Source organism: Pseudorca crassidens, chromosome 4 (genome assembly GCF_039906515.1).
Source record: "Pseudorca crassidens isolate mPseCra1 chromosome 4, mPseCra1.hap1, whole genome shotgun sequence".
Lineage (NCBI taxonomy): Eukaryota > Metazoa > Chordata > Mammalia > Artiodactyla > Delphinidae > Pseudorca > Pseudorca crassidens.
This window is the reverse complement of record NC_090299.1, coordinates 8,985,906-8,997,913: the sequence shown is the minus strand read 5'-3', so window position 1 is coordinate 8,997,913 and position 12,008 is coordinate 8,985,906.

The window sequence follows — 12,008 nt, the reverse complement described above, 5'->3', positions numbered from 1 at the left end:
ACTAATATAAAATATATAGTGCAAATTTATAGTGCTCCTATACAGCAGTGATAACCAAGTAGAAAATATAAGATACAAGAAACCATGCACAATAGTCTGTTTTCTATTTTAAAATATGATATAATCCATTTAAGGGTGCATATAACTTTACTGATTTTCTCTTATGTTGAGGATTTTTGTTTTTGCATATTCAGGTATTTCTTAAACTCTGGAAATATCTAATACCCACTTTTATTTTAATATTTTATGTTTTTACTCAGAATCCCTCAGAATGCTAATGCACTGACTCCTATAATTATGCCTGTTATCCTTTCTCTCATTATTTTATGTTGTCATTTCTTTTTTTTTTAACATCTTTATCAGAGTATAATTGCTTTATAATGGTGTGTTAGTTTCTGCTTTATAACAAAGTGAATCAGTTATACATATACATATGTTCCCATATCTCTTCCCTCTTGCCTCTCCCTCCCTCCCACCCTCCCTATCCCATCCCTCTAGGTGGTCACAAAGCACCGAGCTGATCTCCCTGTGCTATGCAGATGCTTCCCACTAGCTATCTGTTTTACTTTAGGGAGTGTATATATGTCCACGCCACTCTCTCACTTTTGCCACAGCTTGCCCTTCCCCCTCCCCATATCCTCAAGTCCATCCTCTAGTAGGTCTGTGTCTTTCTTCCTGTCTTACCCCTAGGTTCTTCATGACATTTTTTTTTCTAAAATTCCATATATATGTGTTAGCATACGGCATTTGTCTTTCTCTTTCTGAATTCACTCTGTATGACAGACTCTAGGTCCATCTACCTCATTACAAATAGCTCAATTTCGTTTCTTTTTATGGTTGAGTAATATTCCATTGTATATATGTGCCACATCTTCTTTATCCATTCATCCAATGATGGACAATTAGGTTGTTTCCATCTCCTGGCTATTGTAAATAGAGCTGCAATGAACATTTTGGTACATGACTCTTTTTGAGTTATGGTTTTCTCAGGGTGTTTGCCCAGTAGTGAGATTGCTGGGTCATATGGTAGTTCTATTTGTAGTTTTTTAAGGAACCTCCATACTGTTCTCCATAGTGGCTGTACCAATTCACACTCACACCAGCAGTGCAAGAGTGTTCCCTTTTCTCCACACCCTCTCCTGCATTTATTGTTTCTAGATTTTTTGATGATGGCCATTAAGACTGGTGTGAGATGATATCTCATTGTAGTTTTGATTTGCATTTCTCTAATGATAAATGATGTTGAGCATTCCTTCATTTGTTTGTTGGCCATCTGTATATCTTCTTTGTAGAAATGTCTATTTATGTCTCTTGCCCATTTTTGGATTGGGTTGTTTGTTTTTTTTGTTAATGAGCTGCTTCTCAGTTTTGGAGATAAATCCTTTGTCAGTTGTTTCTCACATTCTGAGGGTTGTCTTTTGGTCTTGTTTATGGTTTCCATTGTGCAGAAGCTTTGCAGTTTCATTAGGTCCCATTTGTTTATTTTTGTTTTTATTTCCATTTCTCTAGGAGGTGGGTCAAAAAGGATCTTGCTGTAATTTATGTCATAGAGTGTTCTGCCTATGTTTTCCTCTAAGAGTTTGATAGTTTCTGGCCTTACATTTAGGTCTTTAATCCATTTCGAGCTTATTATTGTGTATGGTGTTAGGGAGTGATCTAATCTCATACTTTTACATATACCTGTCCAGTTTTCCCAGCAACACTTATTGAAGTTACTGTCCTTTCTCCACTATACATTCCTGCCTCCTTTATCAAAGATAAGGTGACCATATGTGTGTGGGTTTATCTCTGAGCTTTCTATCCTGTTCCATTGATCTATATTTCTGTTTTTGTGCCAGTACTATACTGTCTTGATTACTGTAGCTTTGTAGTATAGTCTGAATTCAGGGAGCCTGATTCCTCCAGCTCCGTTTTTCGTTCTCAAGATTGCTTTGGCTATTCGGGGTCTTTTTTGTTTCCATACAAATTTTGAAATTTTTTGTTCTAGTTCTGTGAAAAAGCCAGTGGTCATTTGATAGGGATTGCATTCAATCTGTAGATTGCTTTGGGTAGCAGAATCATTTTCAAAATGTTGATTCTTCCAGTCCAAGAACATGGTATATCTCTCCATCTATTTGTATCATCTTTAATTTCTTTCATCACTTTCTTATAATTTTCTGCATAAAGGTCATTTGTCTCCTAAGGTAGGTTTATTCCTAGATATTTTATTCTTTTTGTTGCAATGGTAAATGGGAGTATTTTCTTGATTTCACTTTCAGATTTTTCATCATTAGTGTATAGGAATGCCAGAGATTTCTGTGCATTAATTTTGTATCCTGCTACTTTACCAAATTCGTTGATTAGCTCTAGTAGTTTTCTGGTACCATCTTTGTGATTCTCTATGTATAGTCATCTGGAAACAGTTACAGCTTTACTTCTTCTTTTCCGATTTGGATTCCTTTTATTTCCTTTTCTTCTGTGATTGCTGTGGCTAAAACTTCAAAAACTATGTTGAATAAGAGTGGTGAGAGTGGGCAACCTTGTCTTATTCCTGATCTTAGTGGAAATGCTTTCAGTTTTTCACCATTGAGGACAATGTTGGCTGTGGGTTTGTCATATATGGCCTTTATTATGTTAAGGAAAGTTCCGTCTATGCCTGCTTTCTGCAGGGTTTTTATCATAAATGCATGTTGAATTTTGTTGAAAGCTTTCTCTGCATCTATTGAGATGATAATATGGTTTTTTTCCTTCAATTTGTTAATATAGTGTATCACGTTGATTGATTGGCATATACTGAAGAATCCTTGCATTCCTGGAATAAACCCCACTTTATCATGGTGTATGATCCTTTTAATGTGCTGTTGGATTCTGTTCGCTAGTATTTTGTCGAGGAATTTTGCATCTGTGTTCATCAGTGATATTGGCCTGTAGTTTTCATTCTTTGTGACATCCTTGTCTGGTTTTGGTATCAGGGTGATGATGTCCTCATAGAATGAGTATGGGAGTGTTCCTCCCTCTGCTATATTTTGGAAGAGTTTGAGAAGCATAGGTGTTAGCTCTTCTCTAAATGTTTGATAGAATTCGCCTGTGAAGCCATCTGGTCCTGGGGTTTTATTTGTTGGAAGATTTTTAATCACAGTTTCAATTTCAGTGCTTGTGATTGGTCTATTTGTATTTTCTATTTCTTCCTGATTCAGTCTTGGAATGTTGTGCATTTCTAAGAATTTGTCCATTTCTTCCAGGTTGTCCGTTTTATTGGCATAGAGTTGCTTGTAGTAGTCTCTCATGATCTTTTTTATTTCTGCAGTGTCAGTTGTTACTTCTCCTTTTTCATTTCTAATTGTATTGATTTGAGTCTTCTCCCTTTTTTTCTTGATGAGTCTGGCTAATGGTTTATCAATTTTGTTTATCTTCTCAAAGAACCACCTTTTAGTTTTATTGATCTTTGCTATCGTTTCCTTCATTTCTTTTTCATTTATTTCTGATCTGATCTTTATGATTTCTTTCCTTCTGCTAACTTTGGGAGTTTTTTTGTTCTTCTTTCTCTAATTACTTTAGGTGCAAGGTTAAGTTGTTTATTCGAGATGTTTTCTGTTTCTTAAGGTAGGTTTGTATTGCTATAAACTTCCCTCTTAGAACTGCTTTTGCTGCATCCCATAGGTTTTGGGTCTTCATGTCTCCATTGTCATTTGTTTGTAGGTATTTTTTTATTTCCTCTTTGATTTCATCAGTGATCACTTTGTTATTAAGTAGTGTATTGTTTAGCCTCAACATGTTTGTATTTTTTACAGATCTTTTCCTGTAATTGATATCTAATCTCATAGAGTTGTGCTTGGAAAAGATACTTGATACTATTTCAATTTTTGTACATTTACCAAGGCTTCATTTGTGATCCAAGATATGATCTATCTTGGAGAATGTTCCATGAGCACTTGAGAAAAATGTGTATTCTGTTGTTTTTGGATTGAATGTCTTTTAAATATCAATTAAGTCCATCTTGCTTAATGTATCATTTAAAGCTTGTGTTTCCTTATTTATTTTCATTTTGGATGATCTGTCCATTGGTGAAAGTGGGGTTTAAAGTCCCCTACTATGAATGTGTTACTGTTGATTTCCCCTTTTATGTCTGTTAGTATTTGCCTTATATATTGAGGTGCTCCTATGTTAGGTGCATAAATATTTACAATTGTTATATCTTCTTCTTGGCTCAATCCCTTGATCATTATGTAGTGTCCGCCTTTGTCTCTTCTAATAGTCTTTATTTTAAAGTCTGTTTTGTCTGATATGAAAATTGCTACTCCAGCTTTCATTTGGTTTCGATTTGCATGGAATATCTTTTTTCATCCCCTCACTTTCAGTCCGTATGTGTTTCTAGGTCTGAAGTGGGTCTCTTGTAGACAGCATATATATGGGTCTTTTATTTGTATCCATTCAGCCAGTCTGTGTCTTTTGGTAGGAGCATTTAATCCATTTACATTTAGGGTAATTATCGATACGTATGTTCTATTCCCATTTTCTTAATTGTTTTGGGTTTGTTATTATAGGTCTTTTCCTTATCTTGTGTTTCCTGCCTAGAGAAGATCCTTTAGCATTTTGTTGTAAAGCTGGTTTGGTGGTGATGAACTCTCTCAGCTTTTGCTTGTCTCTAAAGGTTTTAATTTCTCCATCAAATCTGAATGAGATTCTTGCTGGGTAGAGTAATCTTGGTTGTAGGTTTTTCTCCTTCATCTCTTTAAATATGTCCTGCCAGTCCCTTCTGGCTTGCAGAGTTTCTGCTGAAAGATTAGCTGTTAACCTTATGGGGATTCCCTTGTGTGTTATTTGTTGTTTTTCCCTTGATGCTTTTAATATGTTTTCTTTGTACTTAAAATTGACAGTTTGATTAATATGTGTCTTGGCGTGTTTCTCCTTGGATTTATCCTGTATGGGACTCTCTGTGCTTCCTGGACTTGAGTAACTATTTCCTTTCCCATATTAGGGAAGTTTTCAACTATAATCTCTTCAAATATTTTCTCAGTACTTTCTTTTTCTCTTCTTTTTCTGGAACCCCTATAATTTGAATGCTGGTGCATTTAATGTTGTCCCAGAGGTCTCTGAGACTGTCCTCAGTTCTTTTCATTCTTTTTTCTTTAGTCTGCTCTGCAGTAGTTATTTCCACTATTCTATCTTCCAGGTTACTTATCCATTCTTCTGCCTCAGTTATTCTGCTATTGATCCCTTCTAGAGTATTTTTAATTTCATTTATTGTGTTGTTCATCGTTGCTTGTTTCATCTTTAGTTCTAAGTCCTTGTTAAATGTTTCTTGCATTTTGTCTATTCTATTTCCAAGATTTTGGATCATCTTTACTATCATTATTCTGAATTCTTTTTCAGGTAGAGTGCCTGTTTCCTCTTCATTTTCTTGGTCTGGTGGGTTTTTATCTTGCTCCTTCATCTGCTGTGTGATTTTCTGTCTTCTCATTTTGCTTATCTTACTGTGTTTGGGGTCTCCTTTTTGCAGGCTGCAGATTCGTAGTTCCTGTTGTTTTTGGTGTCTGTCCCCAGTGGCTAAAGTTGGTTCAGTAGGTTGTGTAGGCTTCCTGGTGGAGGGGACTAGTGCCTGTGTTCTGGTGGGTGAGGCTGGATCTTGTCTTTCTGGTGGGCAGGTCCACGTCTGGTGGTGTGTTTTGGGGTGTCTGTGGACTTACTATGATTTTAGGCAGCCTTTCTGCTAATGGGTGGGGTTGTGTTCCTGTCTTGCTAGTTGTTTGGCATAGGGTGTCCAGCACTGTAGCTTGCTGGTCGTTGAGTGATGCTGGGTGTTGGTGTTGAGATGGAGATCTCTGGGAGATTTTCGCCATTTGATATTACGTGGAGCTGGGAGGTCTTTTGTGCACCAGTGTCCGGAAGTTGGCTCTCCTACCTCAGAGTCACAGCACTGACTCCTGGCTGCAGCACCAAGAGCTTTTCATCCACACAGCTCAGAATAAAAGGGAGAAAAAGTAGAAAGAAAGAAAGATGACAAAATAAAATAAAATAAAATTAGGTAATATAAAATAGTTATTAAAATAAAAAAAATTATTAAGAAAAAAGGTTTTTTTAAAAAGTAAAAAACACAAAAAAAGCAGACGGATAGAGCCGTAGGACAAATGGTGAAAGGAAGGCTATAGAGAGAAAATCTCACACACAAGCATACACACTAACAAAAAGAGGAAAAGGGGAAAAAATTATAAATCTTGCTCTCTAAGTCCACCTCCTCAATTTGGGATGATTCGTTGTCTATTCAGATATTCCACAGATGCAGGGTACATCAAGTTGATTGTGGAGATTTAATCCGCTGCTCCTGGGGCTGCTGCGAGAGATTTCCCTTTCTCGTGTTTGTTCGCACAGCTCTCGGGGTTCAGCTTTGGATTTGGCCCCGCCTCTGCATGTAGGTCGCCAGAGGGCGTTTGTTCTCCGCTCAGGCAGGACGGGGTTAAAGGAGCTGCTGCTTCGGGGGGCTCTGGCTCACTCAGGCGGTGGGGAGGGAGGGGCACAGATGCGGGGCGAACCTGCGGCGGCAGAGGCCGGCCGGACGTTGCACCAGCCTGACGCGCAACGTGCGTTCTCCCGGGGAAGTTGTCCCTGGATCCCGGGACCCTGGCAGTGGCAGGCTGCACAGGCTCCCTGGAAGGGAGGTGTGGATAGTGACCTGTGCTCATACACAAGCTTCTTGGTGGCGGCAGGAGTAGCCTTAGCGTCTCATGCCCGTCTCTGGGTTCCGCGCTGTTAGCCGCAGCTCGAGCCCGTCTCTGGGGCTCCTTTAAGCAGTGCTCTTAAACCCCTCTCCTCGCACCGGGAACCAAAGAGGGAAGAAAAAGTCTCTTGCCTCTTCGGCCGGTGCAGACTTTTCCCCGGACTCCCTCCCGGCTAGCCATGGTGCACTAACCCCTTCAGGCTGTGTTCATGCCGCCAACCCCAGTCCTCTCCTGGCGCTCTGACTGAAGCTGGAGCCTCAGCTCCCAGCCCCCGTCCGCCCCGGCTTGTGAGCAGACAAGCCTTTCGGTCTGGTGAGTGCTGGTCGGCACCGATCCTCTGTGCAGGAATCTCTCTGCTTTGCCCTCCTCACCCCTGTGGCTGCACTCTACTCCGTGGCCCCGAAGCTCCCCCCTCCGCCACCTACAGTCTCCGCCCACGAAGGGGCTTCTAGTGTGTGGAAACCTTTCCTTCTTCACGGCTCCCTCCCACTGGTGCAGGTCTCTTCCCTATTCTTTTGTCTCTGTTTATTCTTTTTTCTTTTGCCCTACCCAGGGACGTGGGGAGTTTCTTGCCCTTTGGGAGGTCTGAGGTCTTCTACCAGCCTTCAGTTGGTGTTCTGTAGGAATTGTTCCACGTGTAGATGTATTTCTGATGTATCTGTGGGGAGGAAGGTGATCTCCACATCTTACTCTTCCGCCATCTTCCCCCTCCTGTCTATGTTGTCATTTCTATCTGCATTTTTACTGGTAGTTTTAGTTTTCCATCATTATGTTAACTCCAGTTTCTACTGTTAAAATTCTGTTCTTGTACCTACAATGTTGTTTTTAATTCTGGTATTAATCTTTTCGGAGGGGAGGGGCTTTGCAATCATTTTTATCCCAATTCTTGTTCCACTACATAAATAGAATTTGTCACTTTTAATGAGTCAAGTAGCATAGTAGAACTAATTCCATTCAATAACATTCTCTTGTTTGCTTTTGATTTGTATGTTTAATCTCAATTTTCCTATTTATATCTTCTATTTTTTTTCACAGAGTAATGCCACACAATTATAAATCATATTCAGTTTCCTACATAAGTAAGTTTATGTAGTAAATAAACCTATTTCATAGACCAGGAATTGAACCCAGAGCCCTGGCATTGAGAGCGCCGAGTCCTAACCACTGGACCACCAGGGAGTTCCCTCACCAGCCTATTTTTCCTTTCAGTCTTCAGGGAAGTCTTTTTAGCCTCTTAGTTTTCTGCGTTCCCAGTACTATCTATGTACAGGTGATTTGTTTTTTCTTTAACTTATCACAGAACAAGGAGTTTTCAACCTTGAGAGCCTGTGTATCATTGTACAGGATGTCTGTGTAGCCATGGATCCATTTGGTACTCACATTTGTGCTGGTACAATAATCTTTTCAGATGTTCACAGAAAAGCACTCTGATAGGTACAGCATTTCTTTCCCAACATCTGGCAAGTATCTAGTTTCTGTAGATTTGCCATTGTGAGGCACAATTGAATCTTAGCTCTGCTGCCTGTTTCATTTAAAAACACATATATAGATCATAGAAAGCATGCCTGTTTTAAATCATCTGGCTTACTTAAACAGTTTTAATTTTTGAAAAGCACAGTATATCTCACTTTGTAATGTAACCTTCGATGTTTCCTCACTGGATCTAGTTGGTTTACCCTAGGAATTCAATTATTACACATTTAAAGTCCTGTGGACAAATAGTTTTCAGAATTTATAGTCAGGAGTTCGTAGTCTTTCCAACTAAAGTAACAGGTGGAGTCTAAGGATCGTGTTTGAGGGAGTAAAGAAAAAGGGGTGATTACTTCACCTAATTCCTGTTGGGTAACTTTTCAGGGGCATAGCATAGAAATTTTCAATTGCTTATTTTTCAGTACAGTTCTTTTGAAGATTAAAGTTAGTAAAAATACCTCCTAGATATTGGGAATTGATTGTTTACTATTTCTTTTCAAAGACATCATATGGAAATTTTATACTTCCTTTGAATTGTGTATTTTTTATTGGGATGTTGAGAAAGGTTTTATCAGGGCTGCCAGTTACACTCCATGCTAAATGTACAATCCTGAGATTGATTTTATATTGAAATGCTAACACTACTTAGAATAAAATATTAGGCAAAGGAGAGATTCTCTGAATGGATATTTAGAATCTCTCTCCCCTTCAGTTCTGTCTCTGGTATTTGATTTTCAGATCAGGCACTGGTAATCAAGAGTTATAGTGAATACCCAGTCTGAGACTCACATTGCATACAGAGTGATAGAAATAGGTAAAGACTGACAGAAAGAAAGGGAGAAAGAGACAAAGATGGAAACAAAGAACAATTTACTTGGATATATAAACTATGCATTTTAAAATAATAAGAGTAGATAAAGGGAACAAAGCTATCTTGCTTTACTTAGTCATTCTAAGTATATATTCCAGTGTTAAGACTTTAACAATAGGCAGGTGTTAAAATAGTTAGAAGCTATACTTAAAAAAAAAAGCAAAAAACCTTTCTAATTAGTACTATATATTTTTCTCTTTGGAGTATGGGTTGATAATCCTTTTGCTTAAGAAAGCTTCAGTTTACATGTCACATATGATTTAAAAATGGATCTGTATGACATTCTAGCCAGCAATAATGTAGGCTTTTATTTTCTGTGCCCTAGCTATAGAGAGAAACTGCTCACTAGAAGAAAAATAATATTGTTTGTCCTTATTATTAAAAAAACCCCACAGGAATTGAACTACATGAAGTTTTAAAATATGAGACATATGTAATTGAAGAAAATATTCGCTGAACTTTATTTCAATAGTAAGGTTGTTGATGTAACTATCTGTGGTGTGTCACTGAAAAAATGTAAGCTTATACAAAGGCAATTTTTTTCTTTGAGTTCACTAGGAACTATTAGGAGGCTGGACAAGAGGTAACTTAGTGTTGGCTTCATATTGATAAAAAAACCTTGCATTTCATGTTTTGAGTTTCACAAATTTGCTTTTACGAACTGGATAGGATCTCAGTTTTTCCTTTTTTTTAATATATAAACACTTTCAAAACACAATTATTTACTACTACCATGCTTAATGGAAGTCATGGAATAGTTTTATGATTACTGTTTTGCTTATGAAGTTACTCTTAGCTTTATGGGTCAATAGCACTATTTGTTCAACCCAAGTTTGTACCTGTATAAGTCTTGGGACTTCATCAAATCTGTCTATTTGCTTAGAAAGAACCAAACAGAACAAGGCCACTGAAGTTTTTCACTGATGATCTTCACCAGAGAGAGAAAGTACCAGGTCACTGACTCTTTCTTTTTACAAAATATCTAAGAATCTAATAAAAAAATTATTTTTTGGTTATGGAAGATAGACATATACATTTTAAAAATATATACGTAGTTTTACAGTAAAAGAGCTCGATTCAGATTTAAATAGAATTAATTATATTACTTATATAACAGTAATAAGTACATACATATATAATGTGGTTCTTAGAGATTTTTTGTAAACGTCAACTCTTTTTATTCAGATTTCAAGGTCGTATCTTTTTTTTCTTTTTTTTTTTTGCGGTACACGGGCCTCTCACTATTGTGGCCTCTCCTGTCGCGGAGCACAGGTTCCGGAAGCACAGGCTCCGGATGCGCAGGCTCAGCGGCCATGGCTCATGGGCCCACCCGCGCCGCGGCACGTGGGATCTTCCTGGACCAGGGCATGAACTCGTGTCCCCTGCATTGGCCGGTGGACTCTCAACCACTGCGCCACCAGGGAAGCCCAAGATTGTATTTTTTATTTTAAACACTTTCATATATTAAATCATAGCTTCAAATGAATGTTGAATAAGTTAAAAATTATATAAATGAAGACATTCATTTAATAAACTAAATTAACATTCTTATCTAACAAGTAAATTATGATTACTTCCTAATATAATGGCCACTGATTGTTGTTCTCTTAACAATGATAATAACAATAAATGATGACGTCAATAGGTGTAATATTTATTATCTGACTGTTGATTAGCAAGGATAATCTATACTATTGCTCAGAATATAACTGGCAACATTTATTTGAAGAAAATATTTCAGTAATTTTTAATAACCTCAATTGAATAATTAACTACATACATTACATTCTTACAATCTGTTGAACACATAGATTTATGAAAATATCAGTAACACTGTGATCATTTCTTTCACGTTTAGAAAATGTTTGCTTTTTCTCAATCTCTAAATGATTTAATATGTTGAGAATATTTTATTTTTTAAACATAAATTCTGGGAGGTTGCTAAAACACTGATTTACATAGGTTTTCTAAATGATATAAATAGACTAATATCATTTGTACTTCATATTCATGCAAAAATTTTGTATTCATATTTGAATAATTTTAAAATAAATATTTTAAAATATCCCACAGTAGAAATAGATAAAAGAAAAAGGTTTATATTTTGTAACAACTAAAAGTTACCTTAAGTTGGACTAATTCTTAAATTATAATTAGTTTGAATATTTAATAAATCTATGATTAGACTACTCTAGTTATTATCATAATGGTTGAGTATCTATATTAAACTTTCTTTTAACGTAACAAATCTCTGATCACAATCATCAAACCAGGTCCCATATGTAAACACTGCCTTAGTATTTATAATTCCTTCTAGGATTTTGTTCATCTCATCCTGTTTCAAAACATCCATAAAACCTGATTATATCCTAATTAACAATTTGGGAACATAATACACAAATACAAAATTAATAAGTAAGCGTTAAAATTTTTTCCTTTGCTAATTGGCACTCTTTTTTATTACTATATCTTTTTATGTTTTAGAAGTATAAAAAAACTAATTGAGATCGTTTAGAAAATTTAACAGACTAAAGTTTTAATATATCCATTGATTTCTTCTGTGCTTAAACCAATAAAGTTGTAATATTCTAAAAATTATAACAGGCAATATTTATTTCCCCATTCTTATGTAATAATTAAACTATAGTTTTGTGTAAAATGACTGGATTGTTTTTAGGGGAATATTTTTACCTTTGGTGGAAGTTTTATTTAACTACAAACAGAAGTATTGCTTATTAAAATGTTATAGGACAAAAGATTAATATGTGTTGGTTTTGAATCATAAATTTTAAATAATTGTTACCAATAAACTGTTATGAAATAATCATTTCCAGATTTTTTAATCTACATATTAATTTTGTTTCCAATATATAACTGCCTTAAGTGCCCTATCAAACGGCATCATTGTTTTCATTTTATTGTTACTTAAATAAATGCAATATTTATTATTTTTATACAATTTCAAAGGTTAA